This window comes from Podarcis cretensis, assembly GCF_951804945.1.
Source record: "Podarcis cretensis genome assembly, chromosome: 12".
Classification (NCBI taxonomy): domain Eukaryota; kingdom Metazoa; phylum Chordata; class Lepidosauria; order Squamata; family Lacertidae; genus Podarcis; species Podarcis cretensis.
In genome coordinates this window covers 48,105,355-48,118,636 of record NC_137181.1, presented here as the reverse complement: position 1 = coordinate 48,118,636, position 13,282 = coordinate 48,105,355, and the positions used below count along the sequence as shown (strand labels likewise).

The 13,282-nt window shown below is 44.1% G+C and overlaps 1 protein-coding gene across 3 annotated transcripts in view; it reads right to left on the bottom strand.

Annotated features, from left to right (window-relative positions):
• Positions 1-7,710, bottom strand: part of TMEM108 (transmembrane protein 108) — a 198,721-nt gene extending 191,011 nt beyond the window's left edge. For all 3 annotated transcript variants that reach the window (XM_079947373.1, XM_079947376.1, XM_079947374.1), the window contains exon 1: positions 7,584-7,710. The gene's annotated coding sequence lies outside the window, so the exon portion shown is untranslated. The remainder of the gene's footprint in view (positions 1-7,583) is intronic.
• Between the last annotated feature and the right edge of the window lie 5,572 nt (positions 7,711-13,282).

The following is a 13,282-nucleotide window of genomic DNA, read 5'->3' as shown; positions in this document are numbered from 1 at the left end:
CATGTAATGCTCTGAAGGAAAATGTAATGAAAATGATATACAGATGGTACATGACCCCAGTTAAACTCGCCAAAATATACCATTTGTCTGATAATAAATGTTGGAAATGTAAAGAACATGAAGGTACATTCTTTCACCCTAGAGTGAAGGCCTTCTGGGAAATGATATATAATGAGTTGAAAAAGGTATTTAAATATACCTTCACTAAGAAACCAGAGGCCTTCCTTCTGGGTATTGTCGGCCAGAAGGTGTTAAAGAAGGACCGAACATTTTTTATGTACGCAACAACGGCAGCAAGGATACTTATCGCTAAGAGCTGGAAAACTCAAGATCTACCCACGCTGGAAGAGTGGCAGATGCAGCTGATGGACTATATGCAACTGGCCGAGATGACTGGTAGAATCCGAGACCTGGGAGAGGAGAGGATTGAGGAGGACTGGAGGAAATTTAAGATTTATCTACAAAAATATTGTAATTTGGTTGAATGTTAAGAAGGATGCTAGATCATAAATAATGGCCTTCCACTGAATTAGATCTGATTTTGACGATAAGCGAGATTAAGGAAAATATAAATTTATTGGAGAATTGTTAGATTTTATTTAAATGAGCGGAGATAAGATTGTAAACAAGTGGGTAATTTGCTTGGAAAAATTTTTATTTTCTGTAACGATGTAAGTGCGAGCGGGAGACGCGGGGGAGTCCAAAGAAGTGATGAAACTATGTTATAATATAAGTAATGTTGTTTATTTATGTATTTTTATTCAAAAACTTTAATAAATATGTATTAAAAAAAAAAACAAATCTCCAGTCACTAGGAATGAGTGTAGTTAGTGTACCACCCTACGCGAGACAACGGCCCTCTTGGCCACATGTGACATTTAGATTTAGATAGGGTGGTAGCTAAATGGTAGGGCATCTGCTTTGCATGCAGAAGGTCCCAGGCTCAATCTCCAGCATCTCCAGGTAGCCCTGAACAGTCACTGAGGAGACAATAATGAGCTAGATGGACCAATGATCTGACTCAGCGCAAGGCAGCTTCCTATGACCATGCAAGGTTCAGAATAACCCTTTAACTAAGCATTAAAATGAGCAGTAGGGAGTTGTGAACGGTGACATAAAATGTTCAACTGAGATATTGTCAAATCTGCACTCTGTTCATTATAAGATATGTCAGAGAATGGAATATATCAATGGGGCAACATACATCGTGGAAGGAGGGGAGGAATCGTCTCAAAGGAGTTTAAACAAGCCAAAGAGTTTGTATAAAGCCATCTGGAGCCATATGCTGCCTAGTTGCTCAGTAAGATGAATTAATTACTTTGATGAGGCACATACTTCAATCAGAAGACAATAAAATATCAAATCCTTTGAATCCTGCCTCATAAAGACACTAGATGACATCATGAAATACAGTATTATTGTTGAATGCTTCAGTATTACAGGGCTCCCTAACTGTAACACAGGCGTCTCCCCACTTCCATGCAATAAGCACCCAATTCCCACTGACACATGCACTGAAAACAGAACCAAAAGGGGCAGGGCAGGGGTGGAACAGTGTGGAATGGAGCTGGGTGGGAGAAAAACAAGGGAATTCCCACTTGTGTGCATTCCGGTGACGTGCGCAGTAGCCCAGAATGGAATCCTCATATAAGTTGGTGATTCCCCTGTATTTATAGAACAGAGATCTTTTTCAATCTCACTTTTAATAAATGTGCACAGCACTTGGCCCAACAAAAACTATTTTTCTCAAACAGGGGTGGGGGTGGGGTGAAAATGTCTGCATTCTTACAAGCACACAGCTTTAAGAAAAAAAATTGAGAACACGAACAACAGTTTGTAAACTGGAAGGTCAACTCTTTCAAAAAACAAAAGCATTTTAAAATCTCAGTATTTTTAGTCAATTGCGTAATTTTCAATTGTTTGAAAGACGTACCACATGGCATTGTATATCTGCAGTGCTGTAGCAAGGATATACCAACTATAGCTCTGACTCTACTAGAAGATAACTAAAGGAAACGATTCTTCCTGTGCTTTCCTGGAATTTTCACAAAAAATGATATCTCCTTCTAGCATAATAAATCACAGTGCCTGCAGCCTACACAGTGGGAGGATGTTTTGACAAGGATTCCTTATGATGCTATTGCATCTGCCTTGTCAAGACGCTGAGATGCCTTGTGAAACGGAGGGAGCTTCCTTGTCTGGTAACTTCTCCAAAAAGAAAAGGGCGGGGGAGACTGGCAAGGTGTTCTAAGACTGAGAGAGAGCTTGCTGTAATGTAGATGCTATTCTGAATGGTGAAAGTCCACCAAAACAACACTGTGGGCTTGAGTGGCAGCCAACCTCTATAGCTAACTTATTGCTGATGCACAGAGGAAACTCAGCCTTGGGAACCTAATGCAGCCCTCCAAGCTTCTCACTGGCCTCACTTCAAACCTTGGGTATTTTTACCTGGCTGGATTCCTGAAAATTCTCATTTTTCTGTATGCAAGAGGGTGTGTGAGTGTGTGTCTAAACTAGCCTCTTGTACAAAGGTAACATTGAAATTGATTATTCTGCCCTCTTTTACCTTTCGGCATGCCCAACACTGGCAACGTTCCCCCACAGAAAGTTACCTAGAGAATAATGTAGGGTGAAAAGGCCAGTAAACCCATTGCTGTAATGGGGACACTACTTTTGATCACAACACAAGGAGAACCCTGATAAAATCAAGTCACACAGCATTGCAGTGCTGCAGAACAAAAGGGAATCAACCAGGTGAGCACTTCAGTATCGCTTTTCAAAGTCTTGCCTAAGCTGAGGGCCACTTCTCCATAAAAAAAGGAGGGGGGACTTAGCTCCCCTTACTTAGAGAAGTTAGAAACAAACTTTGCAGACACAACAGTTGACAAATATCCCCTTCCCTTTTGAGGTGGATCAGTTGCCTTTCAAAAGTGAGTAATCTTCCTCCACTACGGAAAGTGGTAACTCTCTGAACACCACTTATTACGAATCGCAAGTGGAAAGAGTGATGATGTACTGCTCCTGGGCTTCCCACAGGCATCTGGTTGGCCACTGTGAGAACTGGAAGCTGGACTAAAAGGCCTTTGGCCCGATACAGAAAGCTCTTATGTGTCAGCTTGATTATCAACAGACTATGCCTTTCCACATCCTATTTGCAGCAGTGCCCATCTGATACTTCAAGTAATAAATGGCAGTTATTAAAGGCATTCCTCACTGACTCCACTGAACTAGATCAGTCTCAAAACCAGATTTTGTTTTTTAACTTCTACTTTTTTCTGGGAAGATAACACGAAAATTTCTCTAATGGCTCTTCTGCTTGCTAGTGTAGCGCCTTTGTCCTAGGTAATATATCACACTGAAGAAAGTACCACAGAAATTAATGGGGCAAAGGGCTGATTGACACATTAAGGTTTCTTCTAGCAGAGATAACGCGCACAGCCATCTTCCTCATTCGTGGCAAAATAAACACACACCTCACATATCACAAGTGACTGTGAATTTATTGTTTTCTTATATGAAAAATTGCCATATAAGACAATGATCTTGTTTTCATGTAATGCTAAACCAAACTGTGGCTTAGTGTGACTGAGATGCTCCTGGCGAGATCTCCCTTCAGTTATTCTGATGCTGCACTGAGCTGAACTATGGTTTGACTTTGCATATCAATCAACATAGGTTTGTGGTTTAGCTCTCCAGGGCAAACCACAAGCTGTAAACTATAGGACCAACCTTGGTTAGAGCTCGTGGGTTTGTCTGCAGAGAGCTAAACCCAGCGCAGCAGGAGAATGACTGGTGGAGGAATAAACTAGTCACAAGCTCATCTCTGAAAGCCTCCATGTTTGCTCCTAAGCCAAGATTTGGCTCAGTGTTATGTGCAAACTGAGCCATTGTCAAATAATTAATTTATAGAACTCCCTGCCATAAAGATATAGTGGTGACCACTGGTTGGTTATAAAACGGGGTTTGAAAAACATTCATGGAGGGCATATCTATCAGTCAAGTCATGATGGTTATATGAAATCTTCATGGTGGGGAGGAGGATTTGTTTTTCAGCATCACTCCCACTTTATTTCCTGTTGATTCCAGATACTGTTTTTTCTCTCTGCAAACAACCACGGTTTTGCACAACAGCCACAGTCCTAACATAAAACATGAAAAAGACAAATGAAAGTATGGTGGCATGGCTTCAAAGGCAACTAACTTTAGTTTGGGGAAAAGGGGAAACTGGGAGTGGATGAAATGTGGAAAACACAATGGGCAGAGTTTAAAGTGTGGATACAATAATGCAGGAATATTGAGGAAGAACTGATAAAGAAGGATAATGTGCTGCCAGTACTGTGCACTATTCACATATCAAAGATATGATATTGCATATACCCTTAGTAAAACAGCTATCTAGATGGGCCCTAACTCCTTAGGAAATGTACTTAGGATTGCATCTAAACCACAATTAATTTTCCTTTGATTAAATCCACTGTATCTCATTGGAGATGTGAATTTATTATGACTATAGCTTAAATTCATTTAGCTCTTGGAGATTGCATCCAAAGCTTCCATTATCATGCATTTATACATTTTGGTACATGTTTCCCTGTGCATTTTTGTTTGTACACATCATATAGTCTGTTATGTCCATTAATGCTTTTGCTCAATTTCTTCTCAATTCGTTGTTTCTTCTTCTCCTATAAAAATATAAATAACTCTTCCTAGTCATTTCTGATATATATACAAGCCAAGAACATGAGTTTACAAGTGTGAAGTAAGCTCTCAGCTCCTTAACTGGATTAGAAATTTTCTCAGTTGACGAATCCTTTTTAAAAAATCCTGTAGAATCCTTAGCATCTAAAGAATCCCTGAAAATCAGACTTACCAGAAATAAATTTACCATAATTAGCTTAGTGCCTGCGCATTCAAGATAACTTTGTACAAATATTTTCAAACAAGGATGGTCACAGGGGATAATTTATGGCAAAACTTGATGGTACAGTAACAGATGTTGCTGGAAGCCTTGATATTCTCAATGTAGCATGCAATACTGAAAACAAAATGCTAGAAATGAGAAAACAGAATATACTTTTTTCTGAATCCTATAGAGCATTTGTTCTCAGTAGATAGGAAAATCAGTTAAGGAAAACCAGTTAAAGAACACTGCTGATGAAAAATTCACAGAAGTTTTTGAACACAGGAGCATTTGGTTCTCTGAATTGGTGCTAAATAGGCAAGGTGCCAACTTTTTCAGAGTTTGCTTAAAAAACAAAACAAAAACAGACAACATGTAACCTGGGATTGGAAGCAGTGGGAATCAGTTGAAAAATGACAGCATCATTTTTCAGAAACATCCCTACAGAATTATGTCCAGAGGCAAATCAACATAGTTCCTCTTAAATATTACAATTTTTTTTGCAACATGGATCCAGTTTCATTCTTTATTTATTTATTTATTTATTTAACGGGACATGGGTGGCGCTGTGGTTTAAACCTCTGTACCGCTTGGACTTGCAGTTCGAGGCCCCGCAAAAAGGTGAGCTCCCACTGTTCAATCCCAGCTCCTGCCAACCTAGCAGTTCGAAAGCCCACAGTGCAAGTAGATAAATAGGTACCGCTCCGGCGGGAAGGTAAACTGCATTTCCGTGTGCTGCTCTGGCTTCACCAGAAGCAGCTTAGTCATGATGGCCACATGACCTGGAAAAACTGTCTGCAGAAGCAGACAAACACCGGCTCCCTCGGCCTGTAAAGCAAGATGAGCGCTGCAACCCCAGAGTCGTTCATGACTAGACTTAACTGTCAGGGGTCCCTTTACCTTTATTTATTTATTTTTTATTCAACTTATACACCTATACCTGGAGGTCTCAGGGCAGTTCACATCACAATCTTATCCATGAAGAAATGAATCCAACTGTGGGACTGGGGGGTTAATTTATACGATTTACCTGCCTAAGACTTGCAGCCTGTTCAAATAAGCTAATAGCATCCCCATTTTAAAAAAAAATGTGAGCATGTTCTATGTGCACATAAACACACACATGCACACTAATGTTCTCTGCTCACATGATAGAAAACCTTTTCTGCTTGATTATACATTCCACATTCCTACTGCACAGTTCATTTATTTGGTTGCTTTTAATAACCTACTGTTTTATTTTGTGCTGCAGAGTACTTTGTTCTGTTTTTTTAAAAAAAAATCTGTTGTAAAGTGCTTAGAAACCCATGATTCAAGATGAATTCATAAATATTTTAAACGAATAATAAACGAACAGCCATTGATCCTTGGAGAAATGTCTTCCACAGACACATACTCTGCAGTAATTATTAATACCCCTGAGCGTCAAGGAACCATTTGATTTTGGGTATGGGTGTGATGGCTAATGAAAAGTTAATTTCCCTCAAGATTTCGTCTTGCACTCGCGGTCTTCCATCTCACCCGCCACCCCACCACAAACACACCCACCCACCTACCTACCTTCACTTCCAGCTCAGCCAGTAGACTCAGGGCTGTGGGTTCGAGCCCCACATGGGGCAAAAGGTTCCTGCATTGTAGGGGGTGGACTAGATGACCCCCCAAGGTCCCTTCCCAACTCTACAATTCCCATGGAAATGTCTCTGTAGCTTGGCTGCTTCAGAGAGGCGTGTTTCTATCAGGGCTGAAACGTTATGTGCTTTTAACCGGCTGTAGCAAAAAAAAAAAAGACCCCAAACCCAACCCACTTGAAATTCGCTTTACAGAACAACAGGGTCCATTTAACCTCCGGTTCATTTGGATATCCTGAGAATCCCTTTCTTCATTTCCGAACCCGCCTCTCAGTCGAGCGGCATTTCCCAGGTTCAAACTGCCTGCTTTGCAAATAATAATAATAATAATAATAATGACAATATATATTTCATGCCACCCTTTCTCCTCACCTTTCCTCATTCCCGAACCCGCCTCTCAGTCGAGCGGCATTTCCCAGGTTTAAATTTAAACTGCCTGCTTTGCAAATAATAAATAATAATAATAATGACAATATATATTTCATGCCACCCTTTCTCCTCACCTTTCCTCATTCCCGAACCCGCCTCTCAGTCGAGCAGCATTTCCCAGGTTTAAATTTAAACTGCCTGCTTTGCAAATAATAAATAATAATAATAATAATAATGACAATATATATTTCATGCCACCCTTTCTCCTCACCTTTCCTCAGTCGAGAGGCATTTCCCACGTTTAAATTTAAACTGTCTGCTTTGTAAATAATAAAATGATGATGAAGAAGAAGGTGATGGTGACAAGATCTATTTCCTTCCACCCTTCCCCCCAACCCTCAAAACCAGAAGAGGGAGGCGAAGAAGAAAAGAAAACCCAAGTCATATTTCCAACGCCTCACGGATCTTCCCCCCTCTGTCTCTTTTAACTCTCACAAAGAGGGGGGGGGAAACCCACGTAAAACGCGACCCACCCACCCCCCACCCGTCCGCAAGCCCCATCCTCGCCACACAAAATTGGGGTTTCCACACACTTTCTGAGGGAATGACGGAGGACAACGTACGGCAGGGTCCCGAAAAAGCAGCCTCTCCTCCCCCCCCCTTTTCCCCACCACCTCAGATTTTACCTCAGGAGGAGCAGCGCCGCTGCGAAGATCCACCGCGGAGGAACCCGGCGATCTCCCGCCGCCGCCGCCACGCGCGACGCAAGATGATGCTCCCCGGCAGCCCAGGAAGGCCAATAGCACATGTTGCCTCGCGTCCGTCACGTGGCAGGCGCCAGCCAATCCCTCGGCGGGTCCCGCTCCGCCGCTCCCCCCCACCACCACCACCCGCATCCCACTTAGAATTCCCGCCTGTGAGAACGCACGAAAGATACCCTAGGAGTCGGGAAATTTCAATAGCATTAGATATCCTAGGGGGACCCTGAGGGTCATCTAGTCCAACCCCGAGGGATATTGCAGCTGCCCGTCTCTAGGGGGGAATCGAACCTGCGACCTCGGCTTTATCAGCACCACAGTTCTACCCAGCTGAGCTACCCAGCCACTTAAGGCGTTTGCCCTCTTTGAATTGTTTTACTATAGCTGAGTTGGCGTCCAATGTTACATCAAATAGTCAGGTATCTGGGCCAGCTGAATAGGCTGGGGGGGGGGGTTTTGCGCTGGAATCGAATTTAGTTCCCAGAATATAAATGGAAGTGTTTTTTGGTTTTTTTTGCAACAGCAGGGACAAGTTATTATGGAGATTAGAGGCAGGATTATGCGAGAGCTGTATTGGATTAGCCATAATCGGGCCAAAATGGGAAGGCCCGTATTTAGCCGTTTGTGGTTTTTAAAAGATTTAAAAAGGTGATGAGGGAAACAGGTGCTGTCAATAAGCAGGAGGCCCTTCGGAAGTATATGTGCTAATTGGGAAGAGAAGCAACTTCCTTGGCAATATTGGGAGAGCTCAGCTGATGGATCATTTGCACAGTGGGCAAATGATTCCTGCATTGCAGGGGGTTATTTATTATTTATTAAATTTTCATGCCACACATTCATCTGACAATCTCAGGGCAGTTCACCGCATAAATACACAAAATGAGATCTGCTGTCTCCAGATCTCACATCCCCTTTTCTATTCATGCTCTACAATAGTGGTTCTCAAAGGGTGCACCACACTGGTCCAGGAGGAGAGAATGGCAAATGTGGCGAGAAGTTGCAAGGACAATCAAACATCTAAACGTTTCAGTGTAGTACAGTGGTACCTTGGGTTAAGTACTTAATTTGTTCCGGAGGTCCGTTCTTAACCTGAAACTGTTCTTAACCTGAAGCACCACTTTAGCTAATGGGGGCCTCCTGCTGCTGCCGCGCCGCCGGAGGACGATTTCTGTTCTCGTCCTGAAGCAAAGTTCTTAACCCAAGGTACTATTTCTGGGTTAGCAGAGTCTGTAACCTGAAGCATATGTAACCTGAAGTGTATGTAACCCGAGGTACCACTGTACTGTATACGTCTTATAGTACGTAGTAAGAGGCTTGTTTATAATTACATTTTGGGAACGATTCATATAACTGCATTGGACTAGATGACCCTGGCAGTCTCTTCCAACACTACAGATTCTAAGACCGTAAAACTGCCTGTCAGCTGGCTTGGGAATTGGGTGAAGAAAGGATCCAGGTACATTAGTGGACTGCAGTCAAAACTTACCATCTTGGCTTTGGTTCTGATCTAGATCAAGTTCTTGAATCCACTTGTGACGTTTAAATACACCATTTGAAGTACTGTACACGCCAGTTACTGCAGCACCATGTTGTTGTTGTTTAGTCGTTTAGTCGTGTCCGACTCTTCGTGACCCCGTGGACCAGAGCACGCCAGGCACTCCTGTCTTCCACTGCCTCCCGCAGTTTGGTCAAACTCATGCTGGTAGCTTCGAGAACACTATCCAGCCATCTCGTCCTCTGTCGTCCTCTTCTCCTTGTGCCCTCAATCTTTCCTAACATCAGGGTCTTTTCCAGGGAGTCTTCTCATCTCATGAGGTGGCCAAAGTAAAGTACTGCAGCACCATGGATAAAGGTAAAAGGGACCCCTGACCGTTAAGTCCAGTCGTGGCCGACTCTGGGGTTGCGGCGCACATCTCGCTTTATTGGTCGAGGGAGCCGGCGTACAGCTTCCGGGTCATGTGGCCAGCATGACTAAGCCACTTCTGGTGAGCCAGAGCAGCACACGGAAACGCCATTTACCTTCCCACCGGAGTGGTACCTATTGATCTACTTGCACTTTGACGTGCTTTCAAACTGCTAGGTTGGCAGGAGCAGGGACCGAGCAATGGGAGCTCACCCCGTCATGGGGATTCAAACCGCCTAGGCAAGTCCTAGGCTCTGTGGTTTAACCCACATGGTTTCCAGACCATAGGGGCTGTATGTGATTGTATCAAAGAGCAACATTTCTCAAACAAAACAAAATTCAAAGGAAGGGTCTGAGAGCTGCAGTGGTGAGACAGCTGAGCTACCATAATAGCATTTCTCATTATGAGTCTAATATAGAAGTCAATCAGGATTATCATAATAATCAAACAGAGGACTTAAGGGCATTATGAACAACATCAACTGATGACAATTCCACAGATACTTGAAACATTAACTGTTTCTGCAGATTGCTGTATGCTGGGCTGGGAGTGTCCTTGTAATGCTGCTTTTATTAGCGTGAACAATAAAACTACTTTGTTCTGCAAAAAAGGGGTATTCTGGTTTACTGGCCCCTTGATGACATTGATTGGGTGTGTAAGCTTCGCTGCAATGGCAATTTCCCAAGGTTTACCATACTAGAGATCGAAAGGAGGAGTCCTAGTGCGCTTTCACAGCTGTGTTATCACAAATCTGGCAGCAGCTAACATGGATCTAATCAAATCCTTAAATACTGTCTCCTGGTCACCACCCTCTGACTCAAACAGTAAGGCTGTGCAACCTCTTCATCTGAATTCTGAATACCCAAGTTAGGTGAGAATATTTGGACCAAAGCTGGGGCCCTTCAAAGAGAGCCTGCCTGAAGTGATCCAAAGTTAATACCCACCCCAACCTCCTCCTAAGCCACACAGGTAAAGGTAAAGGTAAAGGTACCCCTGCCCATACGGGCCAGTCTTGACAGACTCTGGGGTTGTGCGCCCATCTCACTTAAGAGGCCAGGGGCCAGCGCTGTCCGGAGACACTTCTGGGTCACGTGGCCAGCGTGACATCGCTGCTCTGGCCAGAGCCAGAGCCAGAGCCAGAGCCGCACACGGAAACGCCGTTTACCTTCCCGCTGGTAAGCGGTCCCTATTTATCTACTTGCACCCGGAGGTGCTTTCGAACTGCTAGGTTGGCAGGCGCTGGGACCGAGCAGCGGGAGCGCACCCCGCCGCAGGGATTCGAACCGCCGACCTTTCGATCGGCAAGCCCTAGGCGCTGAGGCTTTAACCCACAGCGCCACCTGCGTCCCTTAAGCCACACAACCTGTCTCCAAATAACACCAACTTCTGCTAGTTCTCTGAATAACAAAGAGTTGTTGTCATTTCAATTCAGCTAAGGAGGGAGGCTCATCTTCAGGCCATTGGGTTCACCCTTTAAAGCTCAAAAGTTCTCTACAAGGGGTGGAGCCTGGTGGAGGTAGTCAGCATACAGAGGCTTCCGTTTGCTTCCAACCCTTGTTGGAGCAAGTTGGTCACTTGGAGATGTCTACAGTGTGCCTGGCCTCGTTCTCTGTGGGATCCTGCACCAGACCAGAATCTTCTTTGGTGATCACTCATAGCCAAGTAAGATTGTCTTCCATAAACACGGTTTTAACAATGAGTCCATAAGTGACTGTGGAGGCCAATTCTGGATCCACATGTCCTTCCACATTGAGGACATAGGTTTCTGGGCAGGAGTTGATCACAGTGTGGATTTGCCAAGCCTGCCTTCCTCTTAGCATGTTTCCCCCTTGTGTCTTCAAAGCCCATGACACCTTTGGTAAAGGCTGTTCTCCAATTGGAGCGCTCGCAGGCCAGGGTTTCCCAGTTGTCAGTGTTTATACTACATTTTTTTAGATTTGCCTTGAGACAGTCTTTAAACCTCTTTTGTTGACCACCAGCATTATGCTTTCCATTTTTAAGTTTGGAATAGAGTAGTTGCTTTGGAAGACGATCAGGCATCCGCACAACATGACCAGTCCAACGAAGTTGATCTTGAAGAATTTTTGCTTCAACACTGGTGATCTTTGCTTCTTACAGTACACTGATATTAGTTCACCTGTCTTCCCAAGTGATGTGTAAAATTTTTCAGAGACCAGAATATGACAGCCCATAAGGACCATCACTTACCACCCTGCCCACAGCATTCTGCACCTGCTGGACTAGCTGCAAGGGAAGCCCAACACAGGGTGTACAGTATTACAGTAGGGCTTACCGATCGAAAGTCGGCGGTTCGAATCCCTGCGGCGGGGTGCGCTCCCATCGTTCGGTCCCAGCGCCTGCCAACCTAGCAGTTCGAAAGCACCCTCGGGTGCAAGTAGATAAATAGGGACCGCTTATTAGCGGGAAGGTAAACAGCGTTTCCGTGTGCGGCTCTGGCTCTGGCTCTGGCTCTGGCCAGAGCAGCGATGTCACGCTGGCCACGTGACCCGGAAGTGTCTCTGGACAGCGCTGGCCCCTGGCCTCTTAAGTGAGATGGGCGCACAACCCCAGAGTCTGTCAAGACTGGCCCGTACGGGCAGGGGTACCTTTACCTTTACCTTTAAAAGAGAGGTAACTACCATATGTGTCACAATAGTCAAGTGTTTCCTATCCAGGGAAGGGCACAGTTGGTTCACCAGCTGAAGTTGGTGGCAGGCACTCTTCCATGGACAAAGATCGTTCTAAGAACTGCCCTAAACTGCCTGTTCCCCTAGAGCAGGGTTTCCCAAACTTGGCTCTCCAGCTGCTTTTGGACTATAGTTCCCATAATCCCTGGCCACTGGTCCTGCTAGCTAGGGATGATGGGAGTTGTAGTCCAAAATCAGCTGGAGACCTAAGTTTGGGAAACCCTGCCCTAGAGGGAGTGCAACCCCACCTAAAACAAGTGACCCTCCATTTTTTGACCTGGGAACCGTTCACCAGCATCTGGGTCTTAGCAAGATTCAGCTTCAGTCTACTGTAATGTACACCATATGAACACTTTACAGACTTCTGCAATTGTCTGGGGGTTTGTTGAAAAGAAAAGTTGTGCCCCCCAGAGGAACATCCTTAGATCCTAACAATTCCATCTGCATCCACAGCTTGTCTTTATATTTCAATTCACACACACCCTCCCTTCCACTCCCCAAATGCTCTGGCTGCATTCATTACCTGCTGCTTTCTTGTCCATTACGCAGTACAAAGCAATCTGAAGTTAAACACAGATATTTGCATTTGGAAGGCAACACACTGTTTTAAATTTATCTTTATATATAACGCCATGAGCCATTGTTCAGGGAAAACTGCAAATTAATAAATTCAAGTTTTCTCCATTGTTTGGCTGTGTCAGCGCCACACTGGATTACTCCTGGGCTCCAGATACGACTTGCTATGCATCACCAAGGGCTGGTGTTTGATGAAAACAAAGTCTAAAACACCCTGCACACAGAACTATTTGGTTCTTATTTTATATCACGTTGCACCACTTGTCCTGGGAGACCTGGGTTCAAATCCACATTCAGTGATAAAGCTCACTAGAATCCATCTCTCTCATCCTAGTCTTCCTCAAAGAGTTTGTGAGTATAACATGGTGTGCATGTTTGCTGCTTTGTGTTCCTAGCAGGAAAAGTGGACATAAATGCAATAAATACCTAAAAACAAATAGCATTACACATCCATTGGGAG